The sequence below is a fragment of the Protopterus annectens genome, chromosome 2.part0 (assembly GCF_019279795.1).
Source record: "Protopterus annectens isolate FY-2018-M chromosome 2.part0, PAN1.0, whole genome shotgun sequence".
Taxonomy (NCBI): domain Eukaryota; kingdom Metazoa; phylum Chordata; order Ceratodontiformes; family Protopteridae; genus Protopterus; species Protopterus annectens.
Window position 1 is genome coordinate 834,843,002 of NC_056728.1, and position 27,269 is coordinate 834,870,270.

Consider the following 27,269-nt stretch of genomic DNA (forward strand, 5'->3'; position numbering starts at 1 on the left):
CCACATACATCGATCGTTATGGTGTCAGATCCATCCCAGCCACTTCACTTGATTCACAGAGCCAACTCCTTTACCCATAATGCCCCACCAATATTACATACTGTAGATATCATGTACACCATATCGCTCAGATCCAGATCTCCTTTTCTTGAGACTGAGTGAATTTTTCAGTATTCTATAGTTGTTAATATCTTCTAGTTACACTACATTACATACCTGTATTTCCTCACACACTCTCTCTGTCCCTTGTTTCTCTAAAGTTCTTGAGTTCTGCCCATTTGGCTATACTTTTTTTTCTTACCCATTTACTCTTGGGTAATCTTAAGTACCATCACTTGTACCTTATTTTCCTCTATACCCTTTAGAGTGTATTTGCAATTAGTATTTTTGGCATTTGTTTGCTATTTTTCTGCTTTAAAAAAAAAAACTCTTGCTATTTTTATTCCCTGTTATCACTGCAGTGCTTATAAGCTGACCAAATTAAAAAAATACATCTCCTTTGGGCATAATATCCCCAGTTCCAGTGCAATCAGGGAATGTGTGCACTGTCTGGATGTGGCCCATTTAGACATGGACTGTTTTATTTGTTCTATTCCAGGGCCCATAGTGACAGGAAAAATAAGCTGGTCCTTAAGGGTCTTCTTTCTTTTTTCCTTTTCTTCTGTAGCAACTTTCTCTCAACCCCACTCAAAGAATTACGAAGAGAGTAAAACTGATTTTACCCCCCCCCAAGATTAAGACTCTTCAGAAAAGGTCACTGGACCATTCTACTAAATCAGCTCTATCCTCCCAAGCTGCCTGCCAAGATTTTCAAAAAAATTGGGTCTGACTACTTCGAAGCTGAGGTCACCTAGGTTTTTGCAGGATACAGTTTCTCCTCAGCTACACTCTCTTTTCTTCAGGAAACATCTAGGAAACATTCCAGGCCACCATCAACCAGCTCCTCCCTTAGGCCCTCCAGGATCTTATCTGAAGCAGAAGTGGATAGGATGATGAGGAAGTTCCTCAGAGTTCTGATCCAGATGGGGGTAAACCTGGCTGTGTCTCCATCACACCCTTGAGCTTGTCCTACTATGAACCAATAATTTTGTATCTCCTTTTTCGATCTGACCCCTGGTTTCAGAACCCTTGGTTCCGAGAATCCTTTGTATGTCCTTGTCAGATCCAAAGTCAGGTGGTTCTTCAACAGCATCCCTGAGTCAACTGGCTCCTACGTTTTTGGAGGAGTGCCCTTGGAGCCATCTTTGTCCCTTGGGCTTTTGTGTTGGACAGCTCAGGTCTGACTCATTCTTCAAGATAGGTTTCTTGGGGAGTTCAGAATAAGTCATTGCAGGAGGTCTTCAGCTCAGGCACTTCAGGTGTCTGTTTCTCCTAGACCCTTTGCCTTCCTAGGCTCTTGTTTCTATTCCATTATCATCTTTGAGTTCTGAGCCTCTCACCTCTATTCCTTCCTGCTTGAGCCTCCAGTCAGTCCCTGGGGACTCCCTTGCCACTTCTTATACCCCTACAGACCCACTAATGAGGCCTCTAGGAAGAAGACATGTAAGAAGAGGCAGCTGGATTCCTTTCAAGAATCTCTTAAAGAAGGCACATATTTTGAAGGGGGATGGTCCCCCAGACTTGTACCTGATGACATTTCCTTCAGATAAATACTAGAAATTTTAATGCAAAAAGGTGAGTGTTATTCCGAACCTATTTCCCAGGAGGCGTCAGTGTTTCTGGAGGCCTTTGGGTCTGGCCCAGATAAGTCTTGGTGATCCCTCCGGCTGATGGGCTATAGATCTGGTCTCACACTATGCACAGAAGGAAATGGATACTGTAGAGCCAATTCTCAAGTGACCTGTTAAATTGTTAGCCCCCTCAAAAGACAGGGCACACTGGTCAGTGGAGGACCAGAATAAGGTTTCTTCCCATCAGCTCCCCTTCATCCATTAATAATATGTACCAGAATAAGGTTTCTTCACACCCCCCCCCTTCAGTCCATTTCTAATGGGTCTATTAGGTTGATTTTCCGTGCTATAGAGGGCACTTCAAGTGCGGCGGGCTTGGGCATAGCCATTTGAAGACATGATGCGTGGATGCACTTGTGTGAGTTTCCAGAGCCTTTCAAGTCTTTGTTCATTCTTGCTTCGTTTGATGGGTCTTCTCTGTTTGGCCCAAAAGTGAAAGAAATGCTCTCCAGAAGTGAGCGGAAATAAATGACCTTGTCTACAGTTGGGATCCATTTCTCTACTCAGACTCTTGACAAAATGCGCGAGTAGGTAGAAAAATGTGGTTATGTAAATCCCAAGGTCTTTGGCAAAAGTCACAAGGGGATGGTTCTCCCAGAGGCAGAGGGAGGAACAAAGACACCACCATCCTAGCAGAGGTCATCTGCAAAACCAGGTTTATGAGGATTCTTTCTTAGATAAACCTTATCACCTCTCCTGAAAGGTTGCCCAGCTGTTTTTCTCTAGAGATAGTCAGGGGTGCTTCTGTGCATCTGAAAGCCTGGGCTTCCATCACAGCAGATTTGCACATGCAGAGAATCATATCCAGATGCAGTTTCATTCCATTTTCTCAAAAAAAAAAACATAAAAATGAGGAAGGTCCCTGATGTTCCACCCAATCAGAGGGATGAGGCAGTTCTGGAAATAAGAAAGCTGCTAGAAATAAGAGTCATCCAAAAAATCCCGCCAGACCAGATAGGATCCGTAAATTACTTAAGATTCTTTTTAGTGCTAAAGAAAACAGGGGACTTGAAACCTACTCTGGACCTCAGCATACTAAATCATAGTGTAAGATACTCAAAAGTTCCGGATGGTCACGGTTCGGTCTTTTCTACCACTGTCACAAAAGAAAGATTGGATGTCCTCGATAAATCTTCAGGATGCATACTGTTACATCAAAATGAACAGGTGCACTCCAGAACATATCTGCACTTCAGCTGGGAGGCGCTCATTACGAATTCAGAACACTGTCCTTTGGTTTCACCACAGCCCTCGGGGTGTTTACGAAATGCAGAGCAGGGGTAGCAGCTCATCTAAAACTGCTGGCATTCCAAGTGTTTCTGTATTTAGATAAATGGCTCCTGACTGCTCTGACCAGGCATCTACTTCCAACAATCAAGGGATTACTTGCTCCATTTGTTCCACCATCTGGGTAACATAGTCAGCTACAGCAAATTACATCTCATTGCTACATAGAACCTGGAGTTCATGGGTATTCTTCAGATAGCGTTTCTGTCTCCAGCAATAGTACAAACCCTCAGATCCCAGGTAGAGGATGTGATTTCACATTCGTCTTCACCAGCATGACTGGGTTGATGGCAGCAACGATAACTCTGGTCCCACTGGCCAGATGTGTGCATAGAGTGGACCCTATCAATTCAGTGGTCTGTTCAACAGCTGTTATGTACCCCAGTCAGAATTACACAAATTAGCAAGGAATATCTACTGTGGTGGATCCATTTGAATGAAACTTTTCCAAGCATCTCTTTTGCTTTACTTCTGCCAGTGCCCACAGATGCCTCCGATCTGGGGTGGGGGGGGCATTTTTGGGAAGGACAGTCCAAGGCATGTGGTCCCCTCAAAAGAGGCCAATTCATGTATCCGTGTCCTGCAAATGAGAGCTGCCCTTCTAGCATTACAAGACTTCATACATGATCTCTCCTCTGGGACAATTCGGATTCAGTCAGACAATGTCTGTGGCCTGTTACATTAACAAAGAGGAACCAGGTATGCCCTCTATGTTGTGAGACAATGCGAGTGTGGCAGTGGGTGATCTCTTATGGAGGAATCACAGTGGACTACACAGGTCCATTTTGATGCTTTGCAAGTGGTTTATCACTGTCAAAGTGGTAGAAAGAATTTTCCATTTATGGGACTAGCCATGTTGCAATCCTTTTGATTCCACCTTCGACAAGTGCAACAGGTTCTTCACCCTTATTCTTCCTTTGGAGAGTCAGAGAAGTGTTCTAGTCCGCACCCCGCTACTCACCTATGGATGTTCTTCGTGTTTCACTGTTGCAGTCATTACATTTGGGTAATCCTGCTGGCAGGTTGCCCTGAGTTGGCCTGAATTCCAAAGTCCTGGGTCCTGCATCGGTTGCTGTCGCCCCTTCCCTGACATCAGGTCGTCAGGGGAATAAAAGATGCAGCCAACGCCATTTTCTTTAGTCTTTCTTGCCGCGTGGTGCCCGAAGCAGAAGCAGTTCGCAAGTGCCGGTTGGCCGACTCCTGAGGTTTTCTTGTTCGAGTTTCAGATCCGAAGTCTTCAATACAGCTAAGTACCCCGTTGGGGAAACTTTTTTCTTGCTCCAGACTGATGTCAGAAAAAGTAAATAATTGTATTTCTTGTGGAAAGCAAATACCTCATAAGGACTTTCATTCTTACTATATTCCTTGCCTAGGCCCTGATCACAACGTTTCTGGTTGTCGGTTTTGTGCTAGATTTAACCAACGCACTGTTAAGTGTCGGTATGATTTTGCTTTAAATTATTTTGAACGCCGGTTTAATTATCCAAAAATGTCGTCTGATAGCCATCCGACTACCGGAGTTCACAAAAAACGCAAAGAAAAGGAGAGAGATAGACAACCAAGGCCCAAAACCGATGACGAAGCTTCTCCTAAGCCATTCGCCGGTTCTCAGTGAGGCGCTTTCGCAGCCCCTGACGCCCGCTACTTTAGAGTCACAGGCCGCTACCGACTCCCACTTGGAGTCAGCTATACCGCTGGAAACTCAAAGTATTGGAGCCTCGGATACTATTCCTTCAGATGGGTCCGGAGCCGCTGAGCAGGTACCGGCTTCTGAGGGTGTATTAAGACCTAAACATCTTTACATTAAACCAACCTCAGCTTCAAAGGCAAAGACTAAAGCACCTTCTAAAGCAAAGAAACAAACTCAAGAGCCACATGGACAGGCCTCTATGCCCAAAAAACAGATGCTCAAAATAGCCGAAGACTTAATTACCTTGATCAGGGGGTTCCCATCCCCCTCCTGATAAGAGGCCTAGGCAAGAGACTGACTATGAATCTTCAGATCAGGTTTCTATTACTTCTGATTCCTCTTCTGATCAGGAATATTTTTTTTCCCCTGTGAGGATTCTGATGCTGAAGAATCTATACCTTCAGCTTCTCCTCTAGAGGACTATTCTTTTGGGGAAACCTTGCATACCATGAGGGAGCATTTCCACTGAGAGAGCCAAGATTTTTCAGAATCTAAAAAGAGGCTTAGGGATTTTTTTTACTACCTCAACACAGGCCACTAACCATTCCACCTGTGTTAGATATTGTAGATAATGTGTTTTCGGAGTCCAGTCTTACCCCTGACTCCTTACCTCCAGCTCCTGTTAAGCCTGACAGATATTACAGGGTTCCTGACTCTCATAAATTTTTCTTTAAAAACCCTGCTGCAGACCCAGAAACTATTTCACAGGGTCCCAAAGGAGGTAAGGCTTCCGCTGCTATAAACTCTACCCCCTCCGACAGAGATTCTAGGGCACTGGATAGATGGGGAAAAAAGGTTTACACATCTGCTACCTTGTCTATAAGGGCCTTAAACTGTCAGTTTCATATGCTCAAATATCAGCAACATGTCATGGCATTGCTTAAACAGAAAATGTTATTAAACTCTGATTGTGCAGAAAACAAGGAAATGCAGGATTTATTGCATGCAACTGAACAAGTTGGAAAGCATACTTTGCAATGTGGTTTTGATTCTTTGGAGGCCTCCTGCCGGACCGCAGTTACGGGTTCTGTAATTAGGAGGCATGCTTGGTTAAAGGAACAAAATCTGCCTGATCATGTCAAAGTTAAATTATTAGATGGACCTTTACAGCATGATACTTTGTTTGGTGTTAAGGCAGAGGAGGTGTTAAAGAAAATGGAGGACAAAGCTAAATCTATGCAAACTGTCAAAGATTTTTTATGAATACATCCACCTAGGTTTAGTAGACACTGGCCTACAAAGAATTGGGACTACCGGGATATATCGACATACGTAATATCACATAAAATGAATTCCTCCGCTTCAGGCTGGGGAACCAGTCATCATTTTCAGTCCCCCCTGCCTGCCTTTCTGCCCCACTGCCCCGGTGTTTACCAAATGCATGGGTGGTAGCTTCTCACCTGAGACGCGACTGAGAGGTGTTTTGTTATTGTGTTTCTGACTGGACTTCAGCTGGCTCAAGCCCACCAAGCATCTCCTTGGCCAGCCCAAGATTTTTACTTTTTTGTCAAAAACTGGTATATTTCAATAAATTACGAAAAGTCTGTTTTAATATGCTTGTACTACTATATACTACATAGAGCATAAATTTAGATACTATAAATGTCTGCAAAGGCTAACGAACCAAGGATATATCAGACATCACAAATTGGGTGTCACTTTCTCACAACACAACAGAGCAAAAAGCCAGGTTAGTTCTAAGGTGTTGGGAATCATGGGGTGACCATACCTCTCTTTTTTTTCCTGTGTCAGACCTTAAAGGGGCAGATCCAGACGCCCTAGAGGCAGATCCCAGGTGCAAGGTTCCTACCGGTCAAATCAATGGGGTGCTTCTACCTCCAAAGTTGGAGAAGACAAGTCACAACCGTACAGGAAACAGTCCCAATGACTTCCCCCTGCCTGCACCAAGCACTTATCTCCTGGCAGCACCCTTAGGGGGAAAATTAGCACTTTTTTCTCAAAATTGGCATATTATAACCCAGGACAAGTGGGTTCTAAAGTGTCACAAGGGTACAAGTTCCATTTCCATACACTGCCAAAGGCAAACAGCTGGCCAGATCTGCTAAAAAATCAGTGGGCAGAGGCACAAAAACAAGTCTCATCCCTCATGGACATGGGGGCCATTCAACAAGTACCACAGCAAGTGCAGGGACAAGGATTTTACTCAAGACTGTTCTTGGTACCCAGAAAGGACAAGGCCTGGAGGCCAATACTGGACCTATCTATTCTGAACACATTCCTGGATATACCAAAATTCAAGATGATAACTTTGCAGCAGCTTCTGCCCATGCTGGGAAAGAATACTTGGCTGGTGACTCTAGACCTAAAATAGGCATACCTGCATCTCCCAATCAGACGATTATGCAGAAGATACCTCAGATTCAAAGCTGGCTGAATGCATTACCAATTCTCTGCACTGCCCTTTGGCTTATCTACTGCGCCCAGGGTCTTTACAAAGTGCCTGGCACCAGTAATTGCATTCTGCAGACAAAGAGGAATACAAATATATCCTTACTTGGACGACTGCCTAATTCAAGCAGAGAACAAGGACATTTTTCTACAGCATCTGGCATTTGTAAAAAGACTTCTAACATGCCTAGGGTACACAGTCAATGAAAATAAATCAAAACTAGTACCCTCTCAAGAGATAATATTCCTGGGTGCAAGCTTAAATACAACTGCCCAGATGGCTTATCTCACGCCAAACAAACAAAGGCAACTGACTACCTATTTCAAAATGTTGGCAACAATGGCCCAGTTATCTGCAAGAAAAATTCTGCAGGCTTTGGGCTTCATGGCATCCTGCATCCTACTAATTCCATATGCAAGACTGCATATGAGGAAACTTCAGTGGTACCTAAAAAGTGTTTGGACTCAACATTGCCACGACCTGGAAACAATGATTACTCTCATTCCCTGCCTACAACAGGAGTTTCGATGGTGGGCAAAGGCTTGTCACCAAAACAAGGGACAGCCATTCACATTACCCCAGTCAGGCAGACACTAACAACGGATGCATCAGATTATGCCTGGGGAGCCCACATGGCAGGAAGATGCATTCAGGGCACATGGTCCTCAAACCAAATGCATCTACATATCAATCAGAAAGAGATGCTAGCTGTTCAGAATGCCCTGACAGCCTTCAAGACCCTACTTCATCCGGGACAACTACTGATAAAGACAGACAACACCACGGTCATGTGGTATATAAACAAGCAGGGGGGCACACATTCTTACCCCCTTTGCAGACTAGCCTTGACTTTGTGGGACACAGCATTAACTTACCAAGTACATCTGCAGACACAATTCCTGCAAAGAAGGAAAAATACTCTGGCAGACGAACTAAGCAGAAACCTCATGCATCCCCACGAGTGGCAGCTGGATTTGTAAAGTCTTCCGAATGATAACAAGGAAATGGGGATGCCTGGACATAGATCTATTTGCCTCCCCTCACAACTACCAACTAAAAAGATTCTGCACAAGGACTTATCACAGACAAGCATGGAAAGTGGACGCCCTGTCTTTCAGCTGGAAAACCCTATCAGTATATGCCTTTCCCCCACTGCCTCTCCTCCCCAAAGTATTCCTAAAGGTCAGACAGGAGAAGCCAAAAATGATACTGATTGCCCCAGACTGGCCACGCCAGTATTGGTTTCCAATCCTAAAGAACTTGTCTTAATGCCCAGCTTGGACCTTACCTCAAATACCTCATCTACTGTCCCAGCAAAACAATCAGATCCTGCACAGCCAACTCAGGACTTTAAACCTGGCAGCATGGCGGATAATATAGGCATGCAAAACACACCTCTCAGTAAAGCTGTGATGGATGTCATTTTGGAGGCCAGAAGGCCTAGTACTAGAAAATCTTATGCTGGAAAATGAAGTGATTCTGTGCTTGGAACCAGGCACAAGGAACTGATACAGCTCAGCCAAATATTCCTCACATTTTGCGATACTTAACTGAGATGCTGGACAAAGGCCTATCTTTTTCATGTATTAAAATTCATGCCTCTGCCATTTCGGCTCACTACAATACAGAGCCACCAATCTTTTCTCATCCCTTATTAAAACAGTACCTCAGAGGAGCCAAAAATTTAAGGCCTCCAAGGAAATCACCAATGCCTGCATGGGACCTCAACTATGTCTTAGAAAGACTCACTCTGCCTCATTTTGAGCCAGCTGCTACTGCTGATATAAAGTTTTTATCTTGGAAAACAGCTCTGCTCCTAGCAATAACTTCTGAGGACAAACCCAACACTTATGCCTAAGGTGGTGTCCAGTGTGGCTCTTAACCATATGCCAACTTTTTATCCAAATCCACAGAACAAGGGGGGAGAGAATTCTGCATTCTTTGGATGTACACAGAGAGCTTAGATTCTACTTGGACAGAACCAAAGTTTTCACAAAGAACAATTACTAGTGGCATATGCTGCAGGATCACAAGGAAAGGCTATCTCAAACCAGACTATTTCAAAGTGAATAGACCACTGCATTCATTTCTGCTACTTACACCATGGCAAGCCAGTGCCTAAGGGCATTAGGCCTCATTCAAACAGAGCTGCAGCCGCTTCAGCAGCCTTTCTCAGGGGAGTACAAACCAAGGACATTTTAGAGGCTGCTACTTGGAGTTCAGTGCACACCTTTACAAAGCACTAACATCTGCCACTCTACTCTAAATCCAGGGCAGGCTTTGCCACTGCAGTTCTGCAGGGCCTCATAGCCGCTCCTAATGCTGTTTAGCTCCAGACTCCCATCCATAGCTTTGGAACTCTACCCAAATGTAATGACTGCAACAGTGAAACACGAAGAATATAGTACAGTTGTGTACACTTACCATAAATGTAGATGTTCAAGTGTTTTCACTGTTGCAGTCCAGGTTATCCACCCACCATCCTCCTTTCTTCTCATGGAACCTATCTTTCTTTCTCTGATTTATACAACCTATGTGGTGTATTTGCTTGTAGATGAAGGTAAAGTTTATATTGCTGCATGTATTTATATATATATAAATTTTGGCTACCCTTTTAGGGGGCACCTGACATCTGGGGCAAGAAAAACTAAAGAAAATGGTGTTGGCTGCATCTTTTATTCCCCTGATGACCTGACGTCAGGGAAGGGGTGACAGCAGCCGACGCAGGACCCAGGACTTTGGAATTCAGGCCGACTGAGGGTAACCTGTCAGCAGAATTACCCAAATGTAATGACTGCAACAGTGAATACACTCGAACATCTACATTTATGGTAAGTGCACACAACTGTACTTTATTTCCTACCTGTACTCCCCAAGTTTTTGCAGAAAGCGTACTGGTTAAAGAGCTCAGTAATCTTCACTGTACCATTTTGGCCTCATCAAATCTGGTTTCCCTTTCTGTGGCCTCAACTTCTGTATCAACCTTGGATACTGTACCCCAGTCTAGCTCTCCTGTCTCATCCTACGGGAATAGTTCATCCAGACATATCACACCTCAAGCTGTCCGCATGGTTTCTCCAATTCCAGTGACACATGGTTTCTCCATTCCAGTGATGGATAGACAGCCCAGGCTTTCTTCCCCAGTCCTACATATCTTTCTGTTGTATCAAAAATTTTCCAGTAGGAGGGTTTACAGAAGTAAAATTATTTATTTATTTATTTATTTACATTTGTTAACCGGGAGAGTCCGACTGGATACAGGTCCGTTTTCAGCGGAGGCCTGGGGAGAAAAGCTCCACATTAAGCATTATTTGCATTATACAGTTAAAAAAAACATAGCATTTAAATATAGACAAAAGATGTTCTGTTTGGGCCCTACAGAGAGATGTGGGTCTCTTTTTCTGCTCAAACCTCCACAGTTGTTTTTAGCATCCATCTTCCAAGATGGGTCTCATTTTTTTGCTATCAAAGTCCAACTGGCTGCTCTTTCTAATATTCATTCCAGTGAAAACCACACTTCTTTGGCTTTTTCTAAACTGTGCAAAACTCTTCTGAAATGCACCTTTTTACTTGGCCTCCAGTCAAGGACCCTGCTTCTCCTGGGGACTTGACTGTTTTACTTCAAAGTTTGACTCAAAGTCCATTTGAACCCTCCGCCATATTAGACCTAACAATTTTTATCTTGGAAGTCCCTTTTCCTAGTTGCCATTACATCATCTAGATGGGTTTCTGACCTCGAAGCCCTTTCAGTCCTTGAAACCTGTTTTTTCATAAGGACAGAATGTCTTTATGTACAATTTCATCCTTTTTGCCTAAGGTGGCTTCCGAATCTAATATTAACCAGGGCATCAACTTCCCGGTTTTCTTCCCAAAGTTTTCCAGTAAAGGTGAATATGTTCTGCATCTTTTCAACATATACAGGCAACTTTGATTTTATCTTCATTGAACCAAAGATTTCAGAAAAATCTGGCCAGTTGCTTGTATCCCTTTCTCATAACAGATTGGCCGTGGCGGTTTCCAAAGTAACTTTAGCCAAATAGTTGACTGATTGCATATCCTTTGTCTATAAACAGAGAGGTTTATCTTTGCCTGAGCCACCAAGAGCACATTCAGTGAGCTCTAAGGAAACCTCTTTAGCCTTTTGGTCAAGAACTTCAATAAATGACATCAGTACAGCTGCCACTTGGTGCAGTGCTCAGACCTTTATTGCTCATTACAAGTTGGACTTGATTTCTAGGAACAGAGCTGCCTTTGGCTCTGCAGAAACTCTGAAATATCCATTATAAGGACCACCCAGGGAGACTCTGTCCAATCAGTTGAGGAATGAAAGTGACAGAACAGCATCAGATAAAAAAAGTTATGTACTCACTGTAATAATGGATCTTTGTCCATTTCATTCTTCCGCAACTTCCACACACCTAACCACTGCTGTTTTCTTCCTGGAGGATACCTAAGGGATTTTTCTAAGGAACACTTCATTCTTTGTTTGAGCTCCAGTTTTATCTCTGTCTTTCTTTTCTGTTTATTTAGTATAGAATAAATTGTTTATGGGAGCATCAAACTCAGTCTGAGGTACAGTAGGTTGGTGAGGCATTTTGGGTAAGGGAAGAGCTTGAGAGTTGGATCTGTGAATCTGGTGAAGTGGCCAAGCCAGATCCGATGTCAGATCTGACACCCATAAGCTGAGGAGTAAATGAAAATGGACAACACATATCTATCATTGTGATAACAGGACATCTGAGTAATGGATACCCTTAGTCCTCTGTTTTCTGAGGATGTTTGTCAGTTCTTAAGCAGAACAGACTGGAGCAGACTTATTTCTATTTTCATTTCTTAAGTAGGCCAGAAAACCTGCTACTAGAAAATCATGTATGGAAAAGTGGAAAAGATTTTCTAGATAGTGTTACTTGAAGAACCAGAATCCATGTCAGGTCCAGATACCGCTGGTGTTTGATTATTTGTGTTACAGTTCAGTGGTTTATCATCAAGATATATTTTAAGCCATTTTTGCTTGTCTTCTTTTAGATCCACCCTTCTTTTTCTAATAGTGCTAAAGTTAACCAGTTTTTGAAATGGGTCTTACATGTTCACCTTCCTCTGAAATAGGTGGCTTCTCCTTGTAATCTCAATTTTGTGCTTGAGAATCTCACTCAATCTTCATTTGATCCAGCCTATGAGGTTGATTTGAAGTTGTGGACTGACATTTGCTAGGCGAGTTTCAGAGTTACAGGCATTTGTTATGAGTCGTCCCTACTTTACTTTTCACAAGGATAATTTTTTGAGAACAAATACTACCAAGGGTTCTTTGAACATATTAGCATTACAAACTGGATTTATTTTCCAAATCCAGAACTAACTTTGCTAGGACCATACTCTAGGGGCTCCTGTGGTCTTAGATATTGGACTTCTGTGGCTTTTCCCACTCACATCTTAACTACGGGACTCTACCCAGGAGCTTAGGCAACTGCGACAGTGATTAATTTATGAACATAGCACAGTTGTGCAAGTAAACCTGCCATAACAATAAATGTTCTAATGGATCATGGCTATAGTAGCCAGTACCATTTACCTGATATTCCTCAAGTAGGTTGCCATGGTGTGGTTATTTTCACCCTTATGTATACACATGTACTCAGGGCTTTTGCCTTCATTAAAGCAAAAAATGCCCTGAAACTTTTAGCAGTCATCTGCCTTTTATTATGAAGCACCCCACACTGTTCTGGCAAGTGGAGTGCAGACACCCAAAGCTTTGAGAAGCTAACCAGTGCAGGAGGGAGAAAACCTTATAGTGTATTCTCTTGCAACAGTGATTCATTAGAAGATGTACTACTAAGATGTTTACTTGCACAACTGTACATTCTTTGCAGTTTATGCTTTTGTGCCAAGTTTTCCTATAGGTAGCAGCAGATCAGTCATAGAAAGCCTCTTGAAATAGTTTCCTTTAAGACCACCAAGAAGATAATTCCCTCCACAGTATTTGAATTTTTTTATTATAAAAGTAAATTTACCATTTGAACTAGTTGGCATAATAGGGTGGCCGCGGTGGTGCAGCGGTTAGCATTGCCACCTCACAGCAAGAGGTTCTCCAGTTCAATCCTCAGCTGGGGTGCCTTCTGTGCGGAGTTTGCATGTCCTCCCTGTGATCGCGTGGGTTTCCTGCGGGTGCTCTGGTTTCCTCCCACATCCCAAAGTAGGTGGATAGGACACTCTAAATTGGCCCTAGGTGTGTGTGCCTTCTGTGGAAAGGTTGGGTGCTGGGATGGCAGCTCGATACTGCAAAAGTCCACTGCCAATCATGAGCAAATAGGTGATCTTCTGTGGCGACCCCTAAATGGGAAATGCCGGAAGAACTAGTTGGCACAATAGACCTCCAGCACCTCTCTTGGAAAATAATATTTCTAGTTGCTGTATTGTCAGCAATACAGCTTTTCAGAGTTACAATCCCTAAGTGTAGTCCTTTGATATTTCCAGTACATTCTACAGGATTTAAAATAAATACTACACCAGGATTATTTATGTTTTCAGAAAAATGGTAAAATTTCCCCACCCCCTTTTTAGAAAATAAATGCATGCCTATAATTATGGATACATTGACAAAATTGCTGGATCACTGTATTGCCTATTGCTATAGTAAGAGTAAACTTTTGCAAATCAGTTTTAGAGCACATTCTAGCAGAGCAACATCAACTTCAGTCCTATTTTCAGAATTTATGTGGCACAAGAGACAATATTTTATGGATTCCTTGCGTATTATTACCAGGATTGATAGATGTGGCTATGTTCAATGATCGTTGCTGCAGTAGCCTTAGCTGTAATGGTTATATCCTGCCAAGGATATAATGGCCAACTAGCTTCCAAAGCTTCAGTGCACCTTCCATGCACTCAGACTGTCTGGCAGCAGATAAAGCTGATTTAACTAAAAGACAAGTTTGGCCACAGTGCCTTTCAGAGCTGTACTGCTGCCAAAGAGTATACTCCTCTGAGTCTTTCGAGAATTGATGGTTGGCTTCTGGTGTTCCTTTCCGAGGGAGAAAAGTTCCCTTGGGGTATAAGCCACCCATTCTCAATTGTTACTGTTTTTGTCCCTTTTCTCTTCAGGAAATTTACTTAAAGTTATGAATGCTGTGTTGTAATGGACTATCATGAGACTGTATCATACTTTTAATGGGAGCGCTGTGCTTTTCTTTCAGTTTAAATGTGGTGTAAAGTAACTGAAAATGCTTTTTCTTTGAAAAAATTTATTTTAATTCTGTGGTCTGGCAAAGTGTGTTAAAGTGCTTTTTTATTGTGTTTTTCTGTCAAAGTGACTTTTGAAGACTTGCAGTGTTTACCTACATTTGCTGCTTGTCTTCCCCAGGAAAGAGGCAGCATTTTCGGCTTGACTATGGAACAAGCTAAAGTCCCAGGTCGGTCCTTTTTTCAACCACAGAAAGAAACGGTTAAGCAAGCAGACTTTACCACTACAGCAGGGTAGCAATTTGGTCAAAGCAGTATGTGAGTGACTCTGGTTTGGCCATTTGTTCTACCTCAGATGACTCATCGTTTTCCCTAGAATTCTCTGATGTAGCATCTACAGCCACTATGGCCCGGGAATTAGCTGCATCCTCTGCAGTTGTTGGGGTCCCTTCAATGGGCAAGGCCACTCTTGTTGTACCTGGGAGAGGGACCAGGGAAGGCTTCCCTGTTATGACAGAATGCTTTGCCCATCCCTGGGGAATCTGATGCGTCCACCAGTAACATTGTTAGAAAAACAGAAGGCTATTGATCCTTCTTGTAAATAGTTTTGGTAAAAGAAAAAAGGGATACCTCAAGATTCTGAAACTGAACAGGAAGATAAATGGATGGATACAGATTTTTTTCCTCAAGATTTCGTATTAATAGTCAGATGAGACCTCTGTCTGATTTTCCCTGTTGGGGTTTCTCTTTCTCTAAGACTTCTTCCTAGAGTGTGCCAGTGTTTTCAGTGGGAGAACAATGAGATTTGTCAGTCACTCAGAAAATAATTGGAGTTGTTACAGAAGGATTTTCCAGAACCTACACCCATTCTTCCTGTTATGTCTGCTTTAGAGGATGTGTGTGTCACTTCCTGCAATTTCTGTGATAGCTAGTTGCACTTAAAATGGCAGACAGGATTTATAAAGTTCTCAGTCTTTTAAATTGTATACACTATTGCCAGACATGACCCAGCACTATAGCTTTAGTTGATCTGACAGCTGCTAAGCACTTGGTTAATGCCAATACTACATTTTCTGATAAGGATGGAGAAATTATTTGTAAGTATGGGGGGAAAGTATTTACTTCTGCAACTTTGATTTTCAGAATTTTGAATTGTCGGATTCATATGTTTTGTTCTATTTGTGACAGTATGAGAGATGTTTTTATCTGTAGGTTCTTTTTGTGTGGAAAAATCTGATTTAAATAATTTAGTTTTTTATATTGTACAGGTCACTCCCCATTCTTTGTTTACAGAGTTTTGATACTTCTTCCAGGGATGGTCCTGGTACTATTTTGAGGAGGTGTGCATGGCTGCATTCTCAGACCCTCCCACATTTTTAAAATGAGATTTGAAATTAATTTTTGGATATTTTTTCAGCCCTCCTTTTCCAGGGTATATTATATGTTTCATCCAGTTTTGCCAAAAAGCAGAATAGACAGTCTCAACAAAATACAGTTAAACAGATGGATAAGAACAAATGGCAAGGGGATTCCAAAAAGAAATCTTAAACCTCTCAAAACTAAGGACAGTCCAACACGTCTGAATGTGACTATTGAAGAGACCTGTTGACCTCCTCCCACCTTCACCCCTTCTTTCTTCCAGAAAGTCTGAATCTTTATTTTTCTCTTTGGCAGCAGATAGTTTCAGAAAATGGGCTCTGAAAATCATTCTTTAAGTTTACAGATGACAGTGGAAGGAAATTCATCCTTTTCAGTGAGTCTTTCCTCTTCCTCCCGATCAGATTCTTGTGCCCTCTTGTTCTTCATCACACACTGTCCCAAGGAGTGATAGAACCAGTTCCTCCTTTCTGGGTAGGCAAGAGATTTTATTCAGGGATGTGCTTAGGGTCATAGGTAGGTACTAGGCTATCGGCCTTGGGGCCTATATAAGCCTAGCCAAAAAGGTTCCCTGGCTTTCGCCACCCAAGAAAATTATTTTCCTGTGCCCAGTGCTGCAGAAGTGATCCCCAGGGTGAAGTTTCTAATTCCTGTCCAGTTGTCAAGATTTTTCTTAAAAAGGGCCAATGAGGAGCTTTGCTTGACATGAATGGGTAGTTTGTTCCAGAGTGTGGGAAGTCTCTGGGACAGGACTTTATCCCTCCAGCATGTTCTGTTTATTGTGGTGACAAGGTTTATGTCCCTGGAGCATGTGGTTCAGAGAGATTGGGATTTCTTTAAGTGTAGCATGTCCAACAGCTCTGGGTTTGACATAGCATTGTATGTTAGGTAGAGACTGGCTCTGAGTAGGCGATATGCAACAGAATAGAGCTGGAGTTGTTTGAGACAGTCTGTGTATGGCATCTGTTTGAGGCCAGTAATCCTCTTAGTGAGGTATTTCTGTGGCCTTTCCAATTATTGTAGGTGTCTTGTGAGATACATGCCAAATGGAGCATTGTACTCTATAATGGGTCTGATGAGGGATAAGTAGAGAGAAACAATGTCTTCATTTTTTCTAGAGGAGAACCCTTTTGTGATGAGGTGTGCCATGTAGAAGGATTTCTTGACTACTGTGGCAATGTGGTTATCAAAGGTAGAAACTACCGGCCACCTGTGTCCCGAGGTTTCTTATCACACTTTCAGTGTTTAGTGAGCTACCACCTATGTGGTAGTTCATGAGTACCGAGTTTTTCCCAAAGGTGATGACAGTGCACTTCTTGGCATTGAGCTTGAGGCCATGATTTTGACACCACGCATCTGTCCCTGTGAGGCCCTTTTGTAGACTGTCTACATCATTAGGTGATTCTGTTATGGCTCCCAGTTTGCAGCCATCTGCAAACTTTGTTAGCCAAAGACCTTCTGTGTTGGCCTGCACTTCAGTGAAGTAGATACCAAACAGGTGAGGGCCCAGGACTGAACCCTGTGGTACTCCACTCGTCACTGGTCTGAAATAGGACTTGGAGTCGGTTACTTTTATTGTGTGGGTTCTGTCAGTGAGCCAGTTGACCACCCATCTTGTGACATAGGGATTTATGCCCAGTTTAGTGAGTTTATCTATAATTCCAGAGTGGGTGATGGTATCAAAAGCCTTGGCAAGGTCAAGATAGGCTGTGTGCACTACCTTGCCCTCTTCTACGGCTCTAGTGACTGTTTCAAAGACGTCAGGTTTAGTAGACACTATCTACCTTTTACAAACCCAAACTGAGTGGGGTCCAGGGTTTGGAGGTTTTCTTTGTCTTTGTTTATAAGCTGCAAGATGATACGTTCCATGGCCTTGCAGACCAGGCTCGTCAGGCTAATGGAGCGGTAGTTTCCAAGGTCTGTGGTGGCATCCCCTTTGTGGAGTGGGATAACCGTCGCTGTGCGCCATTCAGTAAGCACATAGCCTGAGGTGAGGCTATGATTGAACATAGTACTTAGGTGGGGTGCCAGTTCGTTCTGTAGTTCATGCAGTATGCAACCTGGGATGTCGTCTGGTCCCATGGATGCTGTGTTCTTGGCTTTGGAGAGTGCGGTCTTAACTTGTTTGTCTGTGATTACAGGGGCTTTGCATTCTTCCGGTATTAAGGTGGGCCCTTTGGAGGGTGAGAGGGGGGTGAAGTTAGCACTGACCCTGTCTGCCAGGATGTTGGCAATATCGGTTGGTTCTGTATATTTAGTGTCATTGTGCTGTAGCTCAGAGCAGATCTGAGTGTTGCCATTGAGATTCTTGACATAGCTGTAGAATGCTTTGTGGTACCAAAGCAATAAAATTATTGGAGGCCAGTTCTGAATCTTCATTCCTGTACCTGTTTTTGATAGTGCTTACATTCAAAATGGTGGCTTCCTCTTTCAAGTTTCTTGATGACAGTAGACTTATATACTTAGCATCACATCCCTATTCTACCAGACTTCAGACATTTCCTAATGTATCAGGATCACATTATCAGTTTTCTGCCTTACCTTTTGGACTATCTGCTGCACCAAGAGTGTTCACACAGTGTCTAGTTCCAGTTATAGCTCATTGCAAGCTACAGGGTATACACATTTTTCCATCTTTAGATGACTTGGTTATCTTTGCAGAGTCTTTCTCAAAGTGTCAGGAATAGTTGTCGTGGTTGAGAGATTTCTTACACATGCTGGGATTCCAAAGGAACATTAAAAGTCTTTCTTGACTCTGTCACACAGGAGTGTGTTCCTGGGATTTCAGTTAGACACCTCAATTTATGTAGCTTTTCTTCCACAGGAAAAAAATAGTTCAAAATCTAGATCTGTTTCTATGACTTTCCACTCAGATGTTGGTCACTGCAAGGAAATACTTCAGCATTTGGGTCTCATGGCATCAATGATTCTCATGATGCCCCTGGGAAGACACCACATGAGAGAGACAGTTGTGTCTGAAATTTCTTTCGTTCCAGCATTCTTTACCCCCTTTTTTCAAATCCCAGTGCTGGATTTTGTCAGAAGTAAAATCTTTTGATGGAGACAGCTGACATCCTTAAATCCAGGTCTTTCCTTTTCCCTGTTTGCTCCTAAGCAGTCACCACAGACACCTTGGACTTTGCTTGGGGAGAAGCTTCAGGAGTGATAAAAAGTGCAGGGTGTGTGGAACACCAGGAAGAGATGGCAACACGTAAATATCAAGGAGATGTTTGCCTTGATCAAGGTACTCCACTCCGAACTATCTTCAGTTCCCTGGAAAATGTTCAAGTTAATCAGACAGTGTCATAGTAATGTGGTACATCAACAAGCAAAAAGGAATCAAGTTGATACCCTTTGCAGACTAGACATATTAGCTTGGGATATAGATTCACAGCAGAATCTCACTCTACAGGCATCCTACATTCCGTCATAGCAAAATTGTGTGTCAGACAAGCTGAGCAGGACCAGGGCAGATCCTAATGAATAGAACCAGATCAGCGGGTCTTTTGAAGATTTGTACCATCTGTGGGAAGTTCCTCAGTAGCCACCTTGCCTCCTGTCTGAACAAACAACTGGCAGGATTCTGTTCCAGGATTTCATGCAGGCAGACTTAGAAGACTGATACCTTTTCTTTTCCTTTGTTAGGAATGTTGTGTATACTTTTCCACCACAAGCTTCCTCACAGACTACTTGATACACCCTGAAATAAGTCATCTTCAACCAACTGCTTGGATGATAGGGCCTTAATTCCTTTAGACACTTGTTTACTGAGGTTTCATACTAAAGGAGGCAAGAAAGCCTGCTGCTAGAATATCATAAATTAGCAAAAGGAAAATGGTTTTCTAGTTGGTGCGAAACACATAACCAGCACCCATTCAGGGCTAGTTGTTTTTTGGTTTTACATTTGAGTTACTGCCCTACGGACTTTCTTATTCCTCTAGCAAGGTTCATTTAAAGGCCATTTCAGCATGTCTACCCATGAATCCTTTTTCAATGCAGTCTCATGTCAAAATGTATTTTTAAAGGAGTTTGCATAAGTAATCTCAAAGAAACTTTGCCCCTCTTTGGGAACTTAATTTTGTGTTTAGCTAATACTTGCTCCATTTGAACCAACTAACCTGGCTGACTTGAGGTTCTTGACATGGAAAACAGTTTTACTGATTCTTCTGACTTCTGTAAGGATATCGTTAAGTTGCATGCACTTATGTTGAGTCAGCTCTGTCTCATTTTCCATAAGACAATGTTTATTTGAGAACTAATCCTTCTTTGATGCCTAAAATAGTACCCAAGTTTACTTTAAGCCAAATTATCCATCTCCCCATTTTCTTTCCTGAACCTAAAAATGAGGGAGGAATAATACTGCATATCTTGTGTGTCCATAGACAACATGGGTGCTACCTTGGCAGGACTAAATCTTTCAGATATTTGGATCAATTATTAATTTCTTTTGAAGTTAAGAAGGGACAACCTGGGTCAAACAGACTATTTCCAAATTGTTGTCTAAAGACTATTACCTTTTGTTAGTACTCACCATAACAAAACTATTCCAGGCAAGGTCAAGGCCCATTCTACTGAGGCTTTGACTTCATTTATGGCTTTTTGGAAAATGTTGGATTTCTCTAAGTATTCTAGAAGTTTGTACCCAGTTATCTGTACATGCTTTTAGAAAGAACTATAAGCTTGATTTCTTCTGTAGGTCCAAGTCAGGCTTGGCTAGGATCATTCTCCAGAGCCCCCTGCTGCAGTAGTTGCTCCCTCCCCCTATTTTCTATCTTGTATAGTAACTTGGGTTTCAAAAATTTAAAAATTGGAGTCCTCATGAATCTGTTTAAAAGTGTGTGGGGGGTCTCTTACAAAAAAAAAAACTGTCACTCCCTTTGAAAATCTGTTATGGCCATTGTCTTATGAAAGAGCAATTGCAATACTGCTTTACTGCTTACTGCTAAGTCAAAAAAAATCTGAGTAAGGAAATAAGAAACCTGAACAAACCACACAATTAACCTTCCTAAACCTCCACTGTCTGATGGTCAACAGCCCCTAACAGCTAATTGGTCCATTTGGTCTCTGTTATTTGGGTGGGGGTCAACTATAGGGTTTGTTATTTAGATAAACATCAGGGGCCGTTTGCATTTTTCTTCTAGAGACTAATGCACTTTTTCCTTCCATTATGGTGTTCCTGCCCCTTGATTTTGTAGTGAGACTTCTTTTTCTCTTCTTGTGAATTTTTTGTGGATTTCTTCCTTTGTCTTTGTAGGTAGGTTTTCTTCCCTAGTTAGACATCACAGCTCATGCTTTAATTACAGCAACTGATGAAAACAGATTACTTAATGGCAACGGTTATGTCAAGTGTTTGCATTGTTTAGGCTATAAACATGAGTAGGAACTTTGTAATATTTGTGCAGAGTTTAATGACACTCCCCTAAGTTGGCAAAGATTTGTAGGTGTTGAGTCCCTTTAACTTTATGTTCAATTCTGTTACTTCTGAGTACAGAGTTTCACTTTTTTCCTGGCATATCTCACCTCTGTACTGTTTCTCTTATGAGTCTTGGCCTTTCTAGGGCTATTCAGCCATCTAAGAAATGATTTTCTACTAGTTTAGCTAAATCTGTCAGTTTGCTGTTAAGGGCATACATAGCAAATTAGTTAAAATTAAAATCATGGCTTCTGCTGGAATAAACACCCAGTCTGCTGTGATGGAGGACTCCCGTCTCCTACTCTCCTGCTTTCCACTACTGTAGTGAGCTCTGCATCAGGACAGGCATAGTCACTATCTGTTCATACCACGGTTGGATGGAGCCCATACAGTATACAGATGTAGTTCTCCCCTACAATCCAGCAGTCTTGTACCCTTCAAGCCCTCAACTATTCTGAGCTGGGCAGGACTACTGTGTGGCTTCAATAGAGGCAGATGGCTACAGTTCTTCATCTCTCTCATACCAGTGGGCTGCATGAAGGTGGATTTCATGTGCCTGCCATTGCTCCTCAATACAGTTTGGACCACACCTCTGTGAGTTCTTCACTTGGGCATTGGAATGTCATTTCTTATGTAAAAAAATCCCTATATTCTGACTTTTCATTATCAATTCCTCTGTCTCAATGAACCAGAGCCAGTGCTTGCAGCAATGGGCTCACTTCTCCAGTGCCAGTCAGTTCCCGGTTACCTCCAAGTGAATCTGTGTTGGCATACCCAGTGCAGCTTGTACCTTGTGGGCTTTGTTATTGGCATCTTTAGGTCCTATGTAGGATCCTGCAAAGTTTGCTCAGCCTGCTGTTGACCAGGCATAGGGTCTAACACTAGTTGTCAGAAAAGCCAGGATTTGTTGGGCTGATGTAAGCTGCTGAAATTCAGCTGACTTTGGGGTAGGCCAACATCAGCTGTTCCTGGATTGAGTTTCCCAGCATTTAGAGGGATCCAGCAAGATGTTGTGCATTCTGTTTTAATGTAGGGCTTTCACGAAGCCATCTCCATATATTCCAGTGGTGAGTCAGAGTGACCTTTGGCACTAGAACAGCTATCCCCTTGAAGAGTGCTTTCAGTTATGGAAGATTACCATACAGAGACAAGGAAATTAAAAAAAAATATACTGAATGAAAAATCAGGTTGTGAAATGGAGCCAAGTTTTACATATGAGGGAGAAGGTCACCAAAGCAGCATTTGCCAATGTACCCTTTATGGGGCCCTTACTGTTAGGGTCAAAGTTTGACCAACATTTCTTCATGCATGAATGAAAAAGGACAATTCTTACAAGCCAACATAGTCATTTTATTTTACCTAGCATTCTTTTAATGTCTCCATGGAGCCCTTACACCAAGGAGATGAATCTAGTCAGTATTAGTTAAGTACCAGCAGTACTGCAGGGTTGAGGGATTTCTTGCCATTTCTGGATCCTTCTCTGGTCTTCCCATTGTCAGGTATTTGGGGAGGTTGTCTTTACATTTCCACAAGTGAAGAACGGTGGTTGATGGATATTAACAGAAATTGTTACATCATCATATTCATATTTAAATGCCCATCACTACCCTTGCTGAACATGTCAGTTTTCCAAGGCATAAGTGAGGAAAGGAATGCAACATTTTTATACAAAGAGGCATCCTGAGGTGCTAGACAACTTGCAGGAAGCAGGACATTCTAGATTTGTTGGTGTCCAGAAAGACTCAGAACCATACCTTTCAACTCTCCCTGATTTTGCAGGATGTCTGTGATTGTGCTTTATTTTTGTGATGTCAATCATATAAAATATTAATTTTCTGATAAATAATGTATTGTGGTGAGACAGTAATGCCATATGATGTTCTGTAGTCCTATCTTGCCTTCATTCTTACTCTTGGGTTCGGCTCCGACTCAGCGTAAGAATGAAGGGCGAGATGGACTTCAAACATCGAACGTTATGGTAAGGACATAACGTCTTTTTTCATCCTCTCTGATATTTGAAATTATCCCTGGTCTTGGGCCTTTGTTCCATTACCTACAGCTTTGTCCAGAATTTTTGAGCAAAAAAGTTGACATGCTGGACCCATACTGGATATTAGTTATTTGAACAATTTTTCCCCAAAACAATGCATCTTATGTCTTTCAAAAGGAGACTGGATGCCCTCTTTCAAACTCTAGGATTGTCAGTGACTTAGGAGGTAGCATATTTGCCTTTGGTGCTGGAAGACCCAAAGGCTATGAGTTTTATTCCTTTTACAGGTGATTGGATTGTTGAGATTTCAGTACAGGCAGTCCCTGGGTTATGGACATCTGACATGCAAACAACCCATAGATACGAATGGGCTGCTGCAGTGCCAGAAATGTGGAAAAAATGCAATCGTTAGTTTCCCGTGTGTGTGTCATACCTCTAAACCTCTTGGAGCAAGAAATCTGGACAAAGCCATAAATAAAAGTGGGATAAATGCTTAAAAATAGGGGCAGTTTTAATAAATATTGCTCTTACAAATTTCCAAAGTTGATATAATAGATTTTGCATTAGCATGAATTTTCTGAAGGGTATGAATTCTGAAACTTAAATGTCAGTCATTATTTTCTAACTTCAGTCTTTAATGATTTGCCACTACTTTTGCTAAACAACCACAATTTTATGAAAAATAGACCAAAAAGTATGAGACGAAAATCTGTACAGTTGAGAGGTATGGTTTGTGTACGTGTGGAAAAATCATAAACACTGCATTTAATAACAAGATGCCTTAAACCAGCTCTGTTTATAGGAACTAAGCAAGCATAGCTACAGTATATAGTATTTAAGATTTTTTTGTTTTAAAGTGTTTCTAAAGTGTTTTATATGTGAAGAAAAGTAAAATAAATACTAGACTGAGGCAAACATTTGACTAGATGACATTTAATAAAAACCATATATATGCGTTTCAGCTTGCATACAAATTTGTCCTAAGGACAGACTAAAAACAGATCTCATCCTTAACCTGGGGACTGCCTGTACAGTAATAGGGAATTGCTACAATCATGAGGGTGCTATACTTTGGATGACCCAGTTGCTTGAGTTAGTGGTAGCTCAGGACCATGGCCCTGGAACCTTTACAAGCCTAGCCCATCGGATTAACCTGGCATCGTGCCTCCCAACCTTAGTTCCCAGTGCCTCTGTCAAGTAGAGTCACTGGAGTAATCTCCAGGGTGAATTTTCTATTTCCCATCCACTCATCAAGATTTCTCTTGAAGAGGGCCAGTGAGGCTTGGCATGTATGGGAATCTGTTCCATAGCATCGGCAGCCTCTGGGTTATGAACCTGTCCCTCCAGCTTTTTCTGTTGATTGTGGTAATGAGACTGAGGTTTCTAGTAGTGTGGAGGGATTGGGATTTCTTTAGACATAGCATTTCTAACAGAGCTGGGTTAAACATGGCTTTGTAAGTCAAGCAGAGATTGCCTCTAAGTAGGCGATATGAGACAGAGAATAGTTGGAGTTTTTTTAATCTGCCCATATAGAACAAGTGTTTAAGGCTTAGGATCCTCTTTGTGAGGTACTTTTGGGGCCTCTCCAGTTGTTGCAGGTGTCTAGTGAGGTACATGCCAAACTGGGCCATGATTGGCCTAATGAGGGAAGAGTAGAGGGAGACAATGACCTCTTTCTTCCCGGATGCAAAACCCTTAGTAATGAGATGTGCCAGATAGAAGGACTTTCTGACCACAGTGGCAATGTGGTGGTCAAAAGAAAGGTTGCTATCACCCTGTGTTCCCAGATCTGTTATAACGCCTTCTGTGTTCAGTGGACTCCCATCGAAGTGGTGGATGTAAAAGGTCCCATGGCAGCTATCAAAGAGTGATGGATGTTCCCTAATGTTCTGGCCATATTTCTCTATAGTAGTATAAATATCACCTCAGGTCTCTCCTGAATATGGGCTACTAGTCGAGTGGGACTCTGGTCATCAAAGAATAAATAATGAAATAATAATAGGATGTTATTCCGCTACTTAGATCACCAAAGCATTTAGGACGTTCCTTACTTTCAGAAAGAGGACTAGCACTATTCTTTTGGGCCCTGCCATTTGATCTTAACTTGGTTCCATGGACATTAATGCTTAGTAGTTGTGACACCTTATTGTCTGCAGGACATGTGAGTTTTCCAGTATGACTTCTAACATCATGCACAAGATTGTCTCATGGAGCAGAGGGATCTCCTTCAATTATTACCCTAGTTGAGGTTTTAATTGACCTGGTGAAGACATAGCTCTGCCCCACAAAAGTAATCTTGTTCATAAAAGACGGACTGAATGCCAGCATGTACCAGGTTATTTGCTTTTGGACAGCACACAAAGCATTCTTAGGACACTTATCAGAGAGTTTAGTATTAGGAGACATCTGACTGCAAGCTTGTCTCAAGGTAGCAGTTTGTGTGGAGTACTTCAGAGACTTTTGCCAATGCACTGCATGACTGGTCTACACTTTTTGAACTTTAGTTTAAGGATAGATTGAGGGCAGATTCAGCAGGAAGTCAAGACATTCATGGCTGTTGAGGTCCCACACAGAGATCATATTTTAGGATTCAAAAGTGTGCAAAGAATACTTAGTTTAGAAAATCCTGACAGACCCAGTTTGTGGAATGTGGTAACTAAAACTTCACAGGTGTTAATATTTCTCTTAATGGCCATCACCTGAGAGGCAGTGGTGGTCCACAAAATCAGGAGTTCACAATCCTTCCCCCAGAAATAGCAGGGCTACAAGAACTTACCCAGAACTTGGCTTTACTGCAAAAGCTCACCCAGACTCTGACACATCTTGCTGTGAGGGAACAGTTATTTTGATTTATTGTGTTTTGCATTACTTTATTGCCTTTTTCTATTTTTGTATACTTTGGTTTGTTTTCTGTACACCATGTTTTACTTGTATTCTGCTTTTAATTGCATATGAAAACTTGGAAAGACACCCCAGCTGTGAGTCTGCCCTCCCACCCTGTTACTGTTGTGTTCTTAAACACAACTGTCTTTTTGTATTTGCCTGTGCCTATGTTAATTAGAGCACATATCTCCTTCCCTCTCAGCTTTTATTGGCTGTTGAGCAAGCACAAAATTATCCTTTGGTGAAATCACTCCCCTTCAGCTATTTAAATTTATTGGCCATACCACTGTATTCCATAGAACCAGAATACAATTGTGCCCACCCCCTTTCAGTCTGTCTTGCTCTTTTTAGATGAGTGACTCTGCACTTAGCTAAAACTTAAGATGTGAGAGTGTTCAATCTCGCTGTTTGTTCTTACACATGGGTGTCGGAGCCGATCCTCGGCTCCGAGCCGGCCACTAGCAAAGCTCTGCATCTAGGAAAAGCTCGAGACCAACTCACCTACTTCCCACAATTCCCTCTGCCTTTACCTCAGATCTAGTTTGCCGCTGCAACGTTCGCATCGTTTTTTCGATGAGCTCAGACCAACTGGCAGATAAGATACCTTTTTTTCTAGGATTCTTAGAAAACTCTTTAATATTTCAAATTTGAGCATTATTAGTGTGTGTGTGTGCGTGAGTCAGGGGTTCCTTAACTTTCTATATATTATATTATATAGAGTTTTAGTTAGGTTTCCCTTGGGGCCTACCCTACCCATTAACTCTACTGGATTTGATTAATCACTCTAGCAGTGAATCATAATAGCCCCTTTTGGTTGCTACTGGCTTTGTCTAGGGTTTGAATAAACACTAGTATAACTTGTTGGTACCATCCTTGGTGTTTTTTTTTTTGGCTGTGACTGTTCTTCAAGTTTGTTCAGAACTGTGTAGAAATATATATATATATATATATATATATATATATATATATATATATATATATATATATATAAAAAATTTTACTGGCTTTGACATATTACCTGATTTGACTGTTTTTTTTTTTTTGCTTAAAAATGTCTGAAAAAGCAAAGTCAGGGTTTAAAAGGTGCCAGTGTGGACAGAAAATGTCTGTCACAGATAACCATAGCTCCTGCGTCTACTGTCTTGGCCCTCTCCATCTGCAAGAAGACTGTTCCATTTGTCATTCTTTCAGTGGAAGGGTCATGACAGATAGGCGCAGGAAGCTTATGGACAGAGGCCTTTTGAAGCCTGCTTTTCAAGAGGCTCTTGATAAATCTGACCAGGCATCTAAATCCTCGAAGGAGTCGAAGACTT